We start from the raw sequence: 19,165 nt of genomic DNA, 5'->3' as shown, positions 1-19,165 counted from the left end.
GAGATTTGGCACGAACCGAGCTCTGGCAGCGACATTAAACAAGAAAAAACCAGAAGTGGTAGTGTGTAGAAAAAACCGCAGAAAATCTTACGTTTAATACATTTGTTTTCGAAATGACGTAACTGCAAATCGTCACAATGGACGCATTTCTATCGGAAACGTTTACATTTATCTTCTGGCAGTTAAAGTCGCGTGATGAGCCTTGCGGGTGCACCACTCTGTACGTAATTCAAGCATCTAAGTTGTTGCAGTCGACAAGTAAGGAGCACAGCAAGTCAAGTTTTAGTTTTTGAAAACTCAATTTTTTGCCGCTTTTGCTGCCTTGTAGTTGGCCTAGGAACTTAAGATTTGGCACGAACCGAGCTCTGGCAGCCACATTACACAAGAAAAAGCCAGAAGTGGTAATGTGTAGTAAAAACCGCAGAAAATCTTACGTTTAATACATTTGTTTTCGAAATGACGTAACTGCAAATCGTCACAATGGACGCATTTCTATCGGAAACGTTTACATTTATCTTCTGGCAGTTAAAGTCGCGTGATGAGCCTTGCGGGTGCACCACTCTGTACGTAATTTAAGCATCTAAGTTGTTGCAGTCGACAAGTAAGGAGCACAGCAAGTCAAGTTTTAGTTTTTGAAAACTCAACTTTGGCCGCTTTTGCTGCCTTGTAGTTGACCTATACCTTAAGATTTGGCACGAACCGAGCTCTGGCAGCCACATTACACAAGAAAAAGGCAGAAGTGGTAATGTGTAGAAAAAACCGCAGAAAATCTTACGTTTAATACATTTGTTTTCGAAATGACGTAACTGCAAATCGTCACAATGGACGCATTTCTATCGGAAACGTTTACATTTATCTTCTGGCAGTTAAAGTCGCGTGATGAGCCTTGCGGGTGCACCACTCTGTACGTAATTTAAGCATCTAAGTTGTTGCAGTCGACAAGTAAGGAGCACAGCAAGTCAAGTTTTAGTTTTTGAAAACTCAACTTTGGCCGCTTTTGCTGCCTTGTAGTTGACCTATACCTTAAGATTTGGCACGAACCGAGCTCTGGCAGCCACATTACACAAGAAAAAGCCAGAAGTGGTAATGTGTAGAAAAAACAGCAGAAAATCTTACGTTTAATACATTTGTTTTCGAAATGACGTAACTGCAAATCGTCACAATGGACGCATTTCTATCGGAAACGTTTACATTTATCTTCTGGCAGTTAAAGTCGCGTAATGAGCCGTGCGGGTGCACCACCCTGTACGTAATTTAAGCATCTAAGTTGTTGCAATCGACAAGTAAGGAGCACAGCAAGTCAAGTTTTAGATTTTGAAAAGTCAATTTGTGGCCGCTTTTGCTGCCTTGTAGTTGACCTATACCTTAAGATTTGGCACGAACCGAGCTCTGGCAGCCACATTACACAAGAAAAAGCCAGAAGTGGTAATGTGTAGAAAAAACAGCAGAAAATCTTACGTTTAATACATTTGTTTTCGAAATGACGTAACTGCAAATCGTCACAATGGACGCATTTCTATCGGAAACGTTTACATTTATCTTCTGGCAGTTAAAGTCGCGTGATGAGCCTTGCGGGTGCACCACTCTGTACGTAATTTAAGCATCTAAGTTGTTGCAGTCGACAAGTAAGGAGCACAGCAAGTCAAGTTTTAGTTTTTGAAAACTCAACTTTGGCCGCTTTTGCTGCCTTGTAGTTGACCTATACCTTAAGATTTGGCACGAACCGAGCTCTGGCAGCCACATTACACAAGAAAAAGCCAGAAGTGGTAATGTGTAGAAAAAACAGCAGAAAATCTTACGTTTAATACATTTGTTTTCGAAATGACGTAACTGCAAATCGTCACAATGGACGCATTTCTATCGGAAACGTTTACATTTATCTTCTGGCAGTTAAAGTCGCGTGATGAGCCTTGCGGGTGCACCACTCTGTACGTAATTTAAGCATCTAAGTTGTTGCAGTCGACAAGTAAGGAGCACAGCAAGTCAAGTTTTAGTTTTTGAAAACTCAACTTTGGCCGCTTTTGCTGCCTTGTAGTTGACCTATACCTTAAGATTTGGCACGAACCGAGCTCTGGCAGCCACATTACACTAGAAAAAGCCAGACGTGGTAATGTGTAGAAAAAACCGCAGAAAATCTTACGTTTAATACATTTGTTTTCGAAATGACATAACTGCAAATCGTCACAATGGACGCATTTCTATCGGAAACGTTTACATTTATCTTCTGGCAGTTAAAGTCGCGTGATGAGCCTTGCGGGTGCACCACTCTGTACGTAATTTAAGCATCTAAGTTGTTGCAGTCGACAAGTAAGGAGCACAGCAAGTCAAGTTTTAGTTTTTGAAAACTCAACTTTGGCCGCTTTTGCTGCCTTGTAGTTGACCTATACCTTAAGATTTGGCACGAACCGAGCTCTGGCAGCCACATTACACAAGAAAAAGGCAGAAGTGGTAATGTGTAGAAAAAACCGCAGAAAATCTTACGTTTAATACATTTGTTTTCGAAATGACGTAACTGCAAATCGTCACAATGGACGCATTTCTATCGGAAACGTTTACATTTATCTTCTGGCAGTTAAAGTCGCGTGATGAGCCTTGCGGGTGCACCACTCTGTACGTAATTTAAGCATCTAAGTTGTTGCAGTCGACAAGTAAGGAGCACAGCAAGTCAAGTTTTAGTTTTTGAAAACTCAACTTTGGCCGCTTTTGCTGCCTTGTAGTTGACCTATACCTTAAGATTTGGCACGAACCGAGCTCTGGCAGCCACATTACACAAGAAAAAGCCAGAAGTGGTAATGTGTAGAAAAAACAGCAGAAAATCTTACGTTTAATACATTTGTTTTCGAAATGACGTAACTGCAAATCGTCACAATGGACGCATTTCTATCGGAAACGTTTACATTTATCTTCTGGCAGTTAAAGTCGCGTGATGAGCCTTGCGGGTGCACCACTCTGTACGTAATTTAAGCATCTAAGTTGTTGCAGTCGACAAGTAAGGAGCACAGCAAGTCAAGTTTTAGTTTTTGAAAACTCAACTTTGGCCGCTTTTGCTGCCTTGTAGTTGACCTATACCTTAAGATTTGGCACGAACCGAGCTCTGGCAGCCACATTACACTAGAAAAAGCCAGACGTGGTAATGTGTAGAAAAAACCGCAGAAAATCTTACGTTTAATACATTTGTTTTCGAAATGACATAACTGCAAATCGTCACAATGGACGCATTTCTATCGGAAACGTTTACATTTATCTTCTGGCAGTTAAAGTCGCGTGATGAGCCTTGCGGGTGCACCACTCTGTACGTAATTTAAGCATCTAAGTTGTTGCAGTCGACAAGTAAGGAGCACAGCAAGTCAAGTTTTAGTTTTTGAAAACTCAACTTTGGCCGCTTTTGCTGCCTTGTAGTTGACCTATACCTTAAGATTTGGCACGAACCGAGCTCTGGCAGCCACATTACACAAGAAAAAGGCAGAAGTGGTAATGTGTAGAAAAAACCGCAGAAAATCTTACGTTTAATACATTTGTTTTCGAAATGACGTAACTGCAAATCGTCACAATGGACGCATTTCTATCGGAAACGTTTACATTTATCTTCTGGCAGTTAAAGTCGCGTGATGAGCCTTGCGGGTGCACCACTCTGTACGTAATTTAAGCATCTAAGTTGTTGCAGTCGACAAGTAAGGAGCACAGCAAGTCAAGTTTTAGTTTTTGAAAACTCAACTTTGGCCGCTTTTGCTGCCTTGTAGTTGACCTATACCTTAAGATTTGGCACGAACCGAGCTCTGGCAGCCACATTACACAAGAAAAAGCCAGAAGTGGTAATGTGTAGAAAAAACAGCAGAAAATCTTACGTTTAATACATTTGTTTTCGAAATGACGTAACTGCAAATCGTCACAATGGACGCATTTCTATCGGAAACGTTTACATTTATCTTCTGGCAGTTAAAGTCGCGTAATGAGCCGTGCGGGTGCACCACCCTGTACGTAATTTAAGCATCTAAGTTGTTGCAATCGACAAGTAAGGAGCACAGCAAGTCAAGTTTTAGATTTTGAAAAGTCAATTTGTGGCCGCTTTTGCTGCCTTGTAGTTGACCTAGGACCTTGAGATTTGGCACGAACCGAGCTCTGGCAGCGACATTAAACAAGAAAAAACCAGAAGTGGTAGTGTGTAGAAAAAACCGCAGAAAATCTTACGTTTAATACATTTGTTTTCGAAATGACGTAACTGCAAATCGTCACAATGGACGCATTTCTATCGGAAACGTTTACATTTATCTTCTGGCAGTTAAAGTCGCGTGATGAGCCTTGCGGGTGCACCACTCTGTACGTAATTCAAGCATCTAAGTTGTTGCAGTCGACAAGTAAGGAGCACAGCAAGTCAAGTTTTAGTTTTTGAAAACTCAATTTTTTGCCGCTTTTGCTGCCTTGTAGTTGGCCTAGGAACTTAAGATTTGGCACGAACCGAGCTCTGGCAGCCACATTACACAAGAAAAAGCCAGAAGTGGTAATGTGTAGTAAAAACCGCAGAAAATCTTACGTTTAATACATTAGTTTTCCAAATGACGTAACTGCAAATCGTCACAATGGACGCATTTCTATCGGAAACGTTTACATTTATCTTCTGGCAGTTAAAGTCGCGTGATGAGCCTTGTGGGTACACCACCCTGTACGTAATATAAGCATCTAAGTTGTTGCAGTCGACAAGTAAGGAGCACAGCAAGTCAAGTTTTAGATTGTGAAAACTCAATTTTTTGCCGCTTTTGCTGCCTTGTAGTTGGCCTAGGAACTTAAGATTTGGCACGAACCGAGCTCTGGCAGCCACATTACACAAGAAAAAGCCAGAAGTGTTAATGTGTAGAAAAAACCGCAGAATATCTTACGTTTAATACATTTGTTTTCGAAATGACGTAACTGCAAATCGTCACAATAGACCCATTTCTCTCGGAAACGTTTACATTTATCTTCTGGCAGTTAAAGTCGCGTGATGAGCCTTGCGGCTGCACCACCCTGTACGTAATTTAATTATCTAAGTTGTTGCAGTCGACAAGTAAGGAGCACAGCAAGTCAAGTTTTAATTTTTGAAAACTCAATTTTTGGCCGCTTTTGCTGCCTTGTAGTTGACCTAGGACCTTAAGATTTGGCACGAACCGAGCTCTGGCAGCCACATTACACTAGAAAAAGCCAGAAGTGGTAATGTGTAGAAAAAACCGCAGAAAATCTTACGTTTAATACATTTGATTTCGAAATGACGTAACTGCAAATCGTCACAATGGACGCATTTCTATCGGAAACGTTTACATTTATCTTCTGACAGTTAAAGTCGCGTGATTAGCCTTGCGGGTGCACCACCCTGTACGTAATTTAAGCATCTAAGTTGGTGCAGTCAGAAGTAAGGAACACAGCAAGTCAAGTTTTAGTTCTTGAAAACTCAATTTTTGGCCGTTTTTGCTGCCTTGTAGTTGACCTAGGACTTAAGATTTGGCACGAACCGAGCTCTGGCAGCCACATCACACAAGAAGAAGGGAAAGTGGTAATGTGTAGAAAAAACCGCAGAAAATCTTACGTTTAATACATTTGTTTTCGAAATGACGTAACTGCAAATCGTCACAATGGACGCATTTCTATCGGAAACGTTTACATTTATCTTCTGGCAGTTAAAGCCGCGTGATGAGCGTTACGGCTGCACCACTCTGTACGTAATTTAAGCATCTAAGTTGTTGCAGTCGACAAGTAAGGAGGACAGCAACTCAAGTTTTAGTTTTTGAAAACTCAATTTTTGGCCGCATTTACTGCCTTGTAGTTGACCTAGTACCTTAAGATTTGGCACGAACCGAGCTCTGGCAGCCACATCACACAAGAAAAAGCCAGAAGTGGTAATGTGTAGAAAAAACCGCAGAAAATCTTACGTTTAATACATTTGTTTTCGAAATGACGTAACTGCAAATCGTCACAATGGACGCATTTCTCTCGGAAACGTTTACATTTATCTTCTGGCAGTTAAAGTCGCGTGATGAGCCTTGCGGGTGCACCACCCTGTACGTAATTTAAGCATCTAAGTTGTTGCAGTCGACAAGTAAGGAGCACAGCAAGTCAAGTTTTAGTTTTTGAAAACTCAATTTTTGGCCGCTTTTGCTGCTTTGTAGTTGACCTAGTACCTTAAGATTTGGCACGAACCGAGCTCTGGCACCCACATCACACAAGAAAAAGCCAGATGTGGTAATGTGTAGAAAAAACCGCAGAAAATCTTACGTTTAATACATTTGTTTTCGAAATGACGTAACTGCAAATCGTCACAATGGACGCATTTCTATCGGAAACGTTTACATTTATCTTCTGGCAGTTAAAGTCGCGTGATGAGCCTTGCGGCTGCACCACTCAGTACGTAATTTAAGCATCTAAGTTGTTGCAGTCGTCAAGTAAGGAGCACAGCAAGTCAAGTTTTAGTTTTTGAAAACTCAATTTTTGGCCGTTTTTGCTGCCTTGTAGTTGACCTAGGACCTTAAGATTTGGCACGAACCGAGCTCTGGCAGCCACATTACACAAGAAAAAGCCAGAAGTGGTAATGTGTAGTAAAACCCGCAGAAAATCTTAAGTTTAATACATTTGTTTTCGAAATGACGTAACTGCAAATCGTCACAATGGACGCATTTCTATCGGAAACGTTTACATTTATCTTCTGGCAGTTAAAGTCGCGTGATGAGGCTTGCGGGTGCACCACTCTGTACGTAATTTAAGCATCTAAGTTGTTGCAGTCGACAAGTAAGGAGCACAGCAAGTCAAGTTTTAGTTTGTGAAAACTCAATTGTTGGCCGCTTTTGCTGCCTTGTAGTTTACCTAGGACCTTAAGATATGGCACGAACCGAGCTCTGGCAGCCACATTACACAAGAAAAAGCCAGAAGTGGTAATGTGTAGTAAAACCCGCAGAAAATCTTAAGTTTAATACATTTGTTTTCGAAATGACGTAACTGCAAATCGTCACAATGGACGCATTTCTATCGGAAACGTTTACATTTATCTTCTGGCACTTAAAGTCGCGTGATGAGGCTTGCGGGTGCACCACTCTGTACGTAATTTGAGCATCTAAGTTGTTGCAGTCGACAAGTAAGGAGCACAGCAAGTCAAGTTTTAGTTTTTGAAAACTCAATTTTTGGCCGTTTTTGCTTCCTTTTAGTTGACCTAGGACCTTAAGATTTGGCACGAACCGAGCTCTGGCAGCCACATTACACAAGAAAAAGCCAGAAGTGGTAATGTGTAGAAAAAACCGAAGAATATCTTACGTTTAATACATTTGTTTTCGAAATGACGTAACTGCAAATCTTCACAATGGACGCATTTCTATCGGAAACGTTTACATTTATCTTCTGGCAGTTAAAGTCGCGAGATGAACCTTGCGGGCGCACGAATCTGTACGTAATTTAAGCATCTAAGTTGTTGCAGTCGACAAGTAAGGAGCACAACAAGTCAAGTTTTAGTTTTTGAAAACTCAATTTTTGGCCGCTTTTGCTGCCTTGTAGTTGACCTAGGACCTAACGATTTGGCACGAACTGAGCTCTGGCAGCCACATTACACAAGAAAAAGCCAGAAGTGGTAATGTGTAGAAAAAACCGCAGAAAATCTTACGTTTAATACATTTGTTTTCGAAATGACGTAACTGCAAATCGTCACAATGGACCCATTTCTCTCGGAAACGTTTACATTTATCTTCTGGCAGTTAAATTCGCGTAATGAGCCTTGCGGCTGCACCACCCTGTACGTAATTTAATTATCTAAGTTGTTGCAGTCGACAAGTAAGGAGCACAGCAAGTCAAGTTTTAGTTTTTGAAAACTCAATTTTTGGCCGCTTTTGCTGCCTTGTAGTTGACCTAGGACCTTAAGATTTGGCACGAACCGAGCTCTGGCAGCCACATTACACTAGAAAAAGCCAGAAGTGGTAATGTGTAGAAAAAACCGCAGAAAATCTTACGTTTAATACATTTGATTTCGAAATGACGTAACTGCAAATCGTCACAATGGACGCATTTCTATCGGAAACGTTTACATTTATCTTCTGGCAGTTAAAGTCGCGTGATTAGCCTTGCGGGTGCACCACCCTGTACGTAATTTAAGCATCTAAGTTGGTGCAGTCAGAAGTTAGGAGCACTGCAAGTCAAGTTTTAGTTTTTGAAAACTCAATTTTTGGCCGCTTTTGCTGCCTTGTAGTTGACCTAGGACCTTAAGATTTAGCACAAACCGAGCTCTGGCAGCCACATTACACAAGAAAAAGCCAGAAGTGTAATGTGTAGTAAAAGCCGTAGAAAATCTTACGTTTAATACATTTGTTTTCGAAATGACGTAACTGCAAATCGTCACAATGGACGTATTTCTATCGGAAACGTTTACATTTATCTTCTGGCAGTTAAAGTCGCGTAATGAGCCTTCCGGGTGCACCACCCTGTACGTAATTTAAGCATCTAAGTTGTTGCAGTCGACAAGTAAGGAGCACAGCAAGTCAAGTTTTAGTTTGTGAAAACTCAATTTTTGGCCGCTTTTGCTGCCTTGTAGTTGACCTAGGACCTTAAGATTTGGCACGAACCGAGCTCTGGCAGCCACATTACACTAGAAAAAGCCAGACGTGGTAATGTGTAGAAAAAACCGCAGAAAATCTTACGTTTAATACATTTGTTTTCGAAATGACATAACTGCAAATCGTCACAATGGACGCATTTCTATCGGAAACGTTTACATTTATCTTCTGGCAGTTAAAGTCGCGTGATGAGCCTTGCGGGTGCACCACTCTGTACGTAATTTAAGCATCTAAGATGTTGCAGTCGACAAGTAAGGAGCACAGCAAGTCAAGTTTTAGTTTGTGAAAACTCAATTTTTGGCCGCTTTTGCTGCCTTGTAGTTGACCTAGGACCTTAAGATTTGGCACGAACCGAGCTCTGGCAGCCACATTACACTAGAAAAAGCCAGACGTGGTAATGTGTAGAAAAAACCGCAGAAAATCTTACGTTTAATACATTTGTTTTCGAAATGACATAACTGCAAATCGTCACAATGGACGCATTTCTATCGGAAACGTTTACATTTATCTTCTGGCAGTTAAAGTCGCGTGATGAGCCTTGCGGGTGCACCACTCTGTACGTAATTTAAGCATCTAAGATGTTGCAGTCGACAAGTAAGGAGCACAGCAAGTCAAGTTTTAGTTTTTGAAAACTCAATTTTTGGCCGCTTTTGCTGCCTTGTAGTTGACCTAGGACCTTAAGATTTGGCACGAACCGAGCTCTGGCAGCCACATTACACAAGAAAAAGCCAGAAGTGGTAATGTGTAGAAAAAACTGCAGAAAATCTTACGTTTAATACATTTGTTTTCGAAATGACGTAACTGCAAATCGTCACAATGGACGCATTTCTATCGGAAACGTTTACATTTATCTTCTGGCAGTTAAAGTCGCGTGATGAGCCTTGCGGCTGCACCACCCTGTACGTAATTTAATTATCTAAGTTGTTGCAGTCGGCAAGTAAGGAGCACAGCAAGTCAAGTTTTAGTTTTTGAAAACTCAATTTTTGGCCGCTTTTGCTGCCTTGTAGTTGACCTAGGACCTTAAGATTTGGCACGAACCGAGCTCTGGCAGCCACATTACACTAGAAAAAGCCAGAAGTGGTAATGTGTAGAAAAAACCGCAGAAAATCTTACGTTTAATACATTTGATTTCGAAATGACGTAACTGCAAATCGTCACAATGGACGCATTTCTATCGGAAACGTTTACATTTATCTTCTGGCAGTTAAAGTCGCGTGATTAGCCTTGCGGGTGCACCACCCTGTACGTAATTTAAGCATCTAAGTTGGTGCAGTCAGAAGTTAGGAGCACTGCAAGTCAAGTTTTAGTTTTTGAAAACTCAATTTTTGGCCGCTTTTGCTGCCTTGTAGTTGACCTAGGACCTTAAGATTTAGCACAAACCGAGCTCTGGCAGCCACATTACACAAGAAAAAGCCAGAAGTGTAATGTGTAGTAAAAGCCGTAGAAAATCTTACGTTTAATACATTTGTTTTCGAAATGACGTAACTGCAAATCGTCACAATGGACGTATTTCTATCGGAAACGTTTACATTTATCTTCTGGCAGTTAAAGTCGCGTAATGAGCCTTCCGGGTGCACCACCCTGTACGTAATTTAAGCATCTAAGTTGTTGCAGTCGACAAGTAAGGAGCACAGCAAGTCAAGTTTTAGTTTTTGAAAACTCAATTTTTGGCCGTTTTTGCTTCCTTTTAGTTGACCTAGGACCTTAAGATTTGGCACGAACCGAGCTCTGGCAGCCACATTACACAAGAAAAAGCCAGAAGTGGTAATGTGTAGAAAAAACCGAAGAATATCTTACGTTTAATACATTTGTTTTCGAAATGACGTAACTGCAAATCGTCACAATGCACCCATTTCTCTCGGAAACGTTTACATTTATCTTCTGGCAGTTAAAGTCGCGTGATGAGCCTTGCGGCTGCACCACCCTGTACGTAATTTAATTATCTAAGTTGTTGCAGTCGACAAGTAAGGAGCACAGCAAGTCAAGTTTTAGTTTTTGAAAACTCAATTTTTGGCCGCTTTTGCTGCCTTGTAGTTGACCTAGGACCTTAAGATTTAGCACAAACCGAGCTCTGGCAGCCACATTACACAAGAAAAAGCCAGAAGTGTAATGTGTAGTAAAAGCCGTAGAAAATCTTACGTTTAATACATTTGTTTTCGAAATGACGTAACTGCAAATCGTCACAATGGACGTATTTCTATCGGAAACGTTTACATTTATCTTCTGGCAGTTAAAGTCGCGTAATGAGCCTTCCGGGTGCACCACCCTGTACGTAATTTAAGCATCTAAGTTGTTGCAGTCGACAAGTAAGGAGCACAGCAAGTCAAGTTTTAGTTTTTGAAAACTCAATTTTTGGCCGTTTTTGCTTCCTTTTAGTTGACCTAGGACCTTAAGATTTGGCACGAACCGAGCTCTGGCAGCCACATTACACAAGAAAAAGCCAGAAGTGGTAATGTGTAGAAAAAACCGAAGAATATCTTACGTTTAATACATTTGTTTTCGAAATGACGTAACTGCAAATCGTCACAATGGACCCATTTCTCTCGGAAACGTTTACATTTATCTTCTGGCAGTTAAAGTCGCGTGATGAGCCTTGCGGCTGCACCACCCTGTACGTAATTTAATTATCTAAGTTGTTGCAGTCGACAAGTAAGGAGCACAGCAAGTCAAGTTTTAGTTTTTGAAAACTCAATTTTTGGCCGCTTTTGCTGCCTTGTAGTTGACCTAGGACCTTAAGATTTGGCACGAACCGAGCTCTGGCAGCCACATTACACTAGAAAAAGCCAGACGTGGTAATGTGTAGAAAAAACCGCAGAAAATCTTACGTTTAATACATTTGTTTTCGAAATGACATAACTGCAAATCGTCACAATGGACGCATTTCTATCGGAAACGTTTACATTTATCTTCTGGCAGTTAAAGTCGCGTGATGAGCCTTGCGGGTGCACCACTCTGTACGTAATTTAAGCATCTAAGATGTTGCAGTCGACAAGTAAGGAGCACAGCAAGTCAAGTTTTAGTTTTTGAAAACTCAATTTTTGGCCGCTTTTGCTGCCTTGTAGTTTACCTAGGACCTTAAGATTTGGCACGAACCGAGCTCTGGCAGCCACATTACACAAGAAAAAGGCAGAAGTGGTAATGTGTAGAAAAAACCGCAGAAAATCTTACGTTTAATACATTTGTTTTCGAAATGACGTAACTGCAAATCGTCACAATGGACGCATTTCTATCGGAAACGTTTACATTTATCTTCTGGCAGTTAAAGTCGCGTGATGAGCCTTGCGGGTGCACCACTCTGTACGTAATTTAAGCATCTAAGTTGTTGCAGTCGACAAGTAAGGAGCACAGCAAGTCAAGTTTTAGTTTTTGAAAACTCAACTTTGGCCGCTTTTGCTGCCTTGTAGTTGACCTATACCTTAAGATTTGGCACGAACCGAGCTCTGGCAGCCACATTACACAAGAAAAAGCCAGAAGTGGTAATGTGTAGAAAAAACAGCAGAAAATCTTACGTTTAATACATTTGTTTTCGAAATGACGTAACTGCAAATCGTCACAATGGACGCATTTCTATCGGAAACGTTTACATTTATCTTCTGGCAGTTAAAGTCGCGTAATGAGCCGTGCGGGTGCACCACCCTGTACGTAATTTAAGCATCTAAGTTGTTGCAATCGACAAGTAAGGAGCACAGCAAGTCAAGTTTTAGATTTTGAAAAGTCAATTTGTGGCCGCTTTTGCTGCCTTGTAGTTGACCTAGGACCTTGAGATTTGGCACGAACCGAGCTCTGGCAGCGACATTAAACAAGAAAAAACCAGAAGTGGTAGTGTGTAGAAAAAACCGCAGAAAATCTTACGTTTAATACATTTGTTTTCGAAATGACGTAACTGCAAATCGTCACAATGGACGCATTTCTATCGGAAACGTTTACATTTATCTTCTGGCAGTTAAAGTCGCGTGATGAGCCTTGCGGGTGCACCACTCTGTACGTAATTCAAGCATCTAAGTTGTTGCAGTCGACAAGTAAGGAGCACAGCAAGTCAAGTTTTAGTTTTTGAAAACTCAATTTTTTGCCGCTTTTGCTGCCTTGTAGTTGGCCTAGGAACTTAAGATTTGGCACGAACCGAGCTCTGGCAGCCACATTACACAAGAAAAAGCCAGAAGTGGTAATGTGTAGTAAAAACCGCAGAAAATCTTACGTTTAATACATTAGTTTTCCAAATGACGTAACTGCAAATCGTCACAATGGACGCATTTCTATCGGAAACGTTTACATTTATCTTCTGGCAGTTAAAGTCGCGTGATGAGCCTTGTGGGTACACCACCCTGTACGTAATATAAGCATCTAAGTTGTTGCAGTCGACAAGTAAGGAGCACAGCAAGTCAAGTTTTAGATTGTGAAAACTCAATTTTTTGCCGCTTTTGCTGCCTTGTAGTTGGCCTAGGAACTTAAGATTTGGCACGAACCGAGCTCTGGCAGCCACATTACACAAGAAAAAGCCAGAAGTGTTAATGTGTAGAAAAAACCGCAGAATATCTTACGTTTAATACATTTGTTTTCGAAATGACGTAACTGCAAATCGTCACAATAGACCCATTTCTCTCGGAAACGTTTACATTTATCTTCTGGCAGTTAAAGTCGCGTGATGAGCCTTGCGGCTGCACCACCCTGTACGTAATTTAATTATCTAAGTTGTTGCAGTCGACAAGTAAGGAGCACAGCAAGTCAAGTTTTAATTTTTGAAAACTCAATTTTTGGCCGCTTTTGCTGCCTTGTAGTTGACCTAGGACCTTAAGATTTGGCACGAACCGAGCTCTGGCAGCCACATTACACTAGAAAAAGCCAGAAGTGGTAATGTGTAGAAAAAACCGCAGAAAATCTTACGTTTAATACATTTGATTTCGAAATGACGTAACTGCAAATCGTCACAATGGACGCATTTCTATCGGAAACGTTTACATTTATCTTCTGGCAGTTAAAGTCGCGTGATTAGCCTTGCGGGTGCACCACCCTGTACGTAATTTAAGCATCTAAGTTGGTGCAGTCAGAAGTAAGGAACACAGCAAGTCAAGTTTTAGTTCTTGAAAACTCAATTTTTGGCCGTTTTTGCTGCCTTGTAGTTGACCTAGGACTTAAGATTTGGCACGAACCGAGCTCTGGCAGCCACATCACACAAGAAGAAGGGAAAGTGGTAATGTGTAGAAAAAACCGCAGAAAATCTTACGTTTAATACATTTGTTTTCGAAATGACGTAACTGCAAATCGTCACAATGGACGCATTTCTATCGGAAACGTTTACATTTATCTTCTGGCAGTTAAAGCCGCGTGATGAGCGTTACGGCTGCACCACTCTGTACGTAATTTAAGCATCTAAGTTGTTGCAGTCGACAAGTAAGGAGGACAGCAACTCAAGTTTTAGTTTTTGAAAACTCAATTTTTGGCCGCATTTACTGCCTTGTAGTTGACCTAGTACCTTAAGATTTGGCACGAACCGAGCTCTGGCAGCCACATCACACAAGAAAAAGCCAGAAGTGGTAATGTGTAGAAAAAACCGCAGAAAATCTTACGTTTAATACATTTGTTTTCGAAATGACGTAACTGCAAATCGTCACAATGGACGCATTTCTCTCGGAAACGTTTACATTTATCTTCTGGCAGTTAAAGTCGCGTGATGAGCCTTGCGGGTGCACCACCCTGTACGTAATTTAAGCATCTAAGTTGTTGCAGTCGACAAGTAAGGAGCACAGCAAGTCAAGTTTTAGTTTTTGAAAACTCAATTTTTGGCCGCTTTTGCTGCTTTGTAGTTGACCTAGTACCTTAAGATTTGGCACGAACCGAGCTCTGGCACCCACATCACACAAGAAAAAGCCAGATGTGGTAATGTGTAGAAAAAACCGCAGAAAATCTTACGTTTAATACATTTGTTTTCGAAATGACGTAACTGCAAATCGTCACAATGGACGCATTTCTATCGGAAACGTTTACATTTATCTTCTGGCAGTTAAAGTCGCGTGATGAGCCTTGCGGCTGCACCACTCAGTACGTAATTTAAGCATCTAAGTTGTTGCAGTCGTCAAGTAAGGAGCACAGCAAGTCAAGTTTTAGTTTTTGAAAACTCAATTTTTGGCCGTTTTTGCTGCCTTGTAGTTGACCTAGGACCTTAAGATTTGGCACGAACCGAGCTCTGGCAGCCACATTACACAAGAAAAAGCCAGAAGTGGTAATGTGTAGTAAAACCCGCAGAAAATCTTAAGTTTAATACATTTGTTTTCGAAATGACGTAACTGCAAATCGTCACAATGGACGCATTTCTATCGGAAACGTTTACATTTATCTTCTGGCAGTTAAAGTCGCGTGATGAGGCTTGCGGGTGCACCACTCTGTACGTAATTTAAGCATCTAAGTTGTTGCAGTCGACAAGTAAGGAGCACAGCAAGTCAAGTTTTAGTTTGTGAAAACTCAATTGTTGGCCGCTTTTGCTGCCTTGTAGTTTACCTAGGACCTTAAGATATGGCACGAACCGAGCTCTGGCAGCCACATTACACAAGAAAAAGCCAGAAGTGGTAATGTGTAGTAAAACCCGCAGAAAATCTTAAGTTTAATACATTTGTTTTCGAAATGACGTAACTGCAAATCGTCACAATGGACGCATTTCTATCGGAAACGTTTACATTTATCTTCTGGCACTTAAAGTCGCGTGATGAGGCTTGCGGGTGCACCACTCTGTACGTAATTTGAGCATCTAAGTTGTTGCAGTCGACAAGTAAGGAGCACAGCAAGTCAAGTTTTAGTTTTTGAAAACTCAATTTTTGGCCGTTTTTGCTTCCTTTTAGTTGACCTAGGACCTTAAGATTTGGCACGAACCGAGCTCTGGCAGCCACATTACACAAGAAAAAGCCAGAAGTGGTAATGTGTAGAAAAAACCGAAGAATATCTTACGTTTAATACATTTGTTTTCGAAATGACGTAACTGCAAATCTTCACAATGGACGCATTTCTATCGGAAACGTTTACATTTATCTTCTGGCAGTTAAAGTCGCGAGATGAACCTTGCGGGCGCACGAATCTGTACGTAATTTAAGCATCTAAGTTGTTGCAGTCGACAAGTAAGGAGCACAACAAGTCAAGTTTTAGTTTTTGAAAACTCAATTTTTGGCCGCTTTTGCTGCCTTGTAGTTGACCTAGGACCTAACGATTTGGCACGAACTGAGCTCTGGCAGCCACATTACACAAGAAAAAGCCAGAAGTGGTAATGTGTAGAAAAAACCGCAGAAAATCTTACGTTTAATACATTTGTTTTCGAAATGACGTAACTGCAAATCGTCACAATGGACCCATTTCTCTCGGAAACGTTTACATTTATCTTCTGGCAGTTAAAGTCGCGTAATGAGCCTTGCGGCTGCACCACCCTGTACGTAATTTAATTATCTAAGTTGTTGCAGTCGACAAGTAAGGAGCACAGCAAGTCAAGTTTTAGTTTTTGAAAACTCAATTTTTGGCCGCTTTTGCTGCCTTGTAGTTGACCTAGGACCTTAAGATTTGGCACGAACCGAGCTCTGGCAGCCACATTACACTAGAAAAAGCCAGAAGTGGTAATGTGTAGAAAAAACCGCAGAAAATCTTACGTTTAATACATTTGATTTCGAAATGACGTAACTGCAAATCGTCACAATGGACGCATTTCTATCGGAAACGTTTACATTTATCTTCTGGCAGTTAAAGTCGCGTGATTAGCCTTGCGGGTGCACCACCCTGTACGTAATTTAAGCATCTAAGTTGGTGCAGTCAGAAGTTAGGAGCACTGCAAGTCAAGTTTTAGTTTTTGAAAACTCAATTTTTGGCCGCTTTTGCTGCCTTGTAGTTGACCTAGGACCTTAAGATTTAGCACAAACCGAGCTCTGGCAGCCACATTACACAAGAAAAAGCCAGAAGTGTAATGTGTAGTAAAAGCCGTAGAAAATCTTACGTTTAATACATTTGTTTTCGAAATGACGTAACTGCAAATCGTCACAATGGACGTATTTCTATCGGAAACGTTTACATTTATCTTCTGGCAGTTAAAGTCGCGTAATGAGCCTTCCGGGTGCACCACCCTGTACGTAATTTAAGCATCTAAGTTGTTGCAGTCGACAAGTAAGGAGCACAGCAAGTCAAGTTTTAGTTTGTGAAAACTCAATTTTTGGCCGCTTTTGCTGCCTTGTAGTTGACCTAGGACCTTAAGATTTGGCACGAACCGAGCTCTGGCAGCCACATTACACTAGAAAAAGCCAGACGTGGTAATGTGTAGAAAAAACCGCAGAAAATCTTACGTTTAATACATTTGTTTTCGAAATGACATAACTGCAAATCGTCACAATGGACGCATTTCTATCGGAAACGTTTACATTTATCTTCTGGCAGTTAAAGTCGCGTGATGAGCCTTGCGGGTGCACCACTCTGTACGTAATTTAAGCATCTAAGATGTTGCAGTCGACAAGTAAGGAGCACAGCAAGTCAAGTTTTAGTTTGTGAAAACTCAATTTTTGGCCGCTTTTGCTGCCTTGTAGTTGACCTAGGACCTTAAGATTTGGCACGAACCGAGCTCTGGCAGCCACATTACACTAGAAAAAGCCAGACGTGGTAATGTGTAGAAAGAACCGCAGAAAATCTTACGTTTAATACATTTGTTTTCGAAATGACATAACTGCAAATCGTCACAATGGACGCATTTCTATCGGAAACGTTTACATTTATCTTCTGGCAGTTAAAGTCGCGTGATGAGCCTTGCGGGTGCACCACTCTGTACGTAATTTAAGCATCTAAGATGTTGCAGTCGACAAGTAAGGAGCACAGCAAGTCAAGTTTTAGTTTTTGAAAACTCAATTTTTGGCCGCTTTTGCTGCCTTGTAGTTGACCTAGGACCTTAAGATTTGGCACGAACCGAGCTCTGGCAGCCACATTACACAAGAAAAAGCCAGAAGTGGTAATGTGTAGAAAAAACTGCAGAAAATCTTACGTTTAATACATTTGTTTTCGAAATGACGTAACTGCAAATCGTCACAATGGACGCATTTCTATCGGAAACGTTTACATTTATCTTCTGGCAGTTAAAGTCGCGTGATGAGCCTTGCGGCTGCACCACCCTGTACGTAATTTAATTATCTAAGTTGTTGCAGTCGGCAAGTAAGGAGCACAGCAAGTCAAGTTTTAGTTTTTGAAAACTCAATTTTTGGCCGCTTTTGCTGTCTTGTAGTTCACCTAGGACCATAAGATTTTGCACGAACCGAGCTCTGGCAGCCACATTACACAAGAAAAAGCCAGAAGTGGTAATGTGTAGAAAAAACCGCAGAATATCTTACGTTTAATACATTTGTTTTCGAAATGACGTAAATGCAAATCGTCACAATGGACGCATTTCTATCGGAAACGATTACATTTATCTTCTGGCAGTTAAAGTCGCGTGATGAGCCTTGCGGGCGCACCACTCTGTACGTAATTTAAGCATCTAAGTTGTTGCAGTCGACAAGTAAGGAGCACAGCAAATCAAGTTTTAGTTTTTGAAAACTCAATTTTTGGCCGCTTTTGCTGCCTTGTAGTTGACCTAGGACCTTAAGATTTAGCACGAACCGAGCTCTGGCAGCCACATTACACAAGAAAAAGCCAGAAGTGGTAACGTGTAGAAAAAACCGCAGAAAATCTTACGTTTAATACATTTGTTTTCGAAATGACGTAACTGCATATCGTCATAACGGACGCATTTCTATCGGAAACGTTTACATTTATCTTCTGGCAGTTCAAGTCACGTGATGAGCTTTGCGGGTGCACCACCCTGTACGTTATTTAAGCATCTAAGTTGTTGCAGTCGACAAGTAAGGAGCACAGCAAGTCAAGTTTTAGTTTGTGAAAACTCAATTTTTGGCCGCTTTTGCTGCCTTGTAGTTGATCTAGGACCTTAAGATTTGGCACAAACCGAGCTCTGGCAGCCACATTACACGAGAAAAAGCGAGAAGATGTAATGTGTAGAAAAAACCGCAGTAAATCTTACGTTTAATACATTTGTTTTGGAAATGACGTAACTGCAAATCGTCACAATGGACGCATTACTCTCGGGAACGTTTACATTTATCTTCTGGCAATTATTGTCGCGTGATGAGCTTTGCGGTCGCACCAGTCTGTACGTAATACAGGGTGTTTCAAAAATGACCGGTATATTTGAAACGGCAATAAAAACTAAACGAGCAGCGATAGAAATACACCGTTTGTTGCAATATGCTTGGGACAACAGTACATTTTTAGGCGGACAAACTTTCGAAATTACAGTTGTTACAATTTTCGTCAACAGATCGCGCTGCAAGTGATGTGAAAGATATAGAAGACAACGCAGTCTGTGGGTGCGCCATTCTGTACGTCGTCTTTCTGCTGTAAGCGTGTGCTGTTCACAACGTGCAAGTGTGCTGTAGACAACATGGTTTATTCCTCTCGGGGGGGGGGGGGGGGTTACAAATTATCTGTCTCTGGGGGGGGGGGGGCAAGTGTCTGTCTTTTGGGGTACGGCAAATATCTGTCTCTCAGGGGGGGGGGGGGGTGGAAAGTATCTGTCTCTCGGGGGGTGGCAGGTATCTGTCTTTCGG

Source organism: Schistocerca cancellata, unplaced genomic scaffold (assembly GCF_023864275.1).
Source record: "Schistocerca cancellata isolate TAMUIC-IGC-003103 unplaced genomic scaffold, iqSchCanc2.1 HiC_scaffold_808, whole genome shotgun sequence".
Taxonomy (NCBI): Eukaryota; Metazoa; Arthropoda; class Insecta; order Orthoptera; family Acrididae; genus Schistocerca; species Schistocerca cancellata.
Note: the sequence above shows the minus strand (reverse complement) of the source record.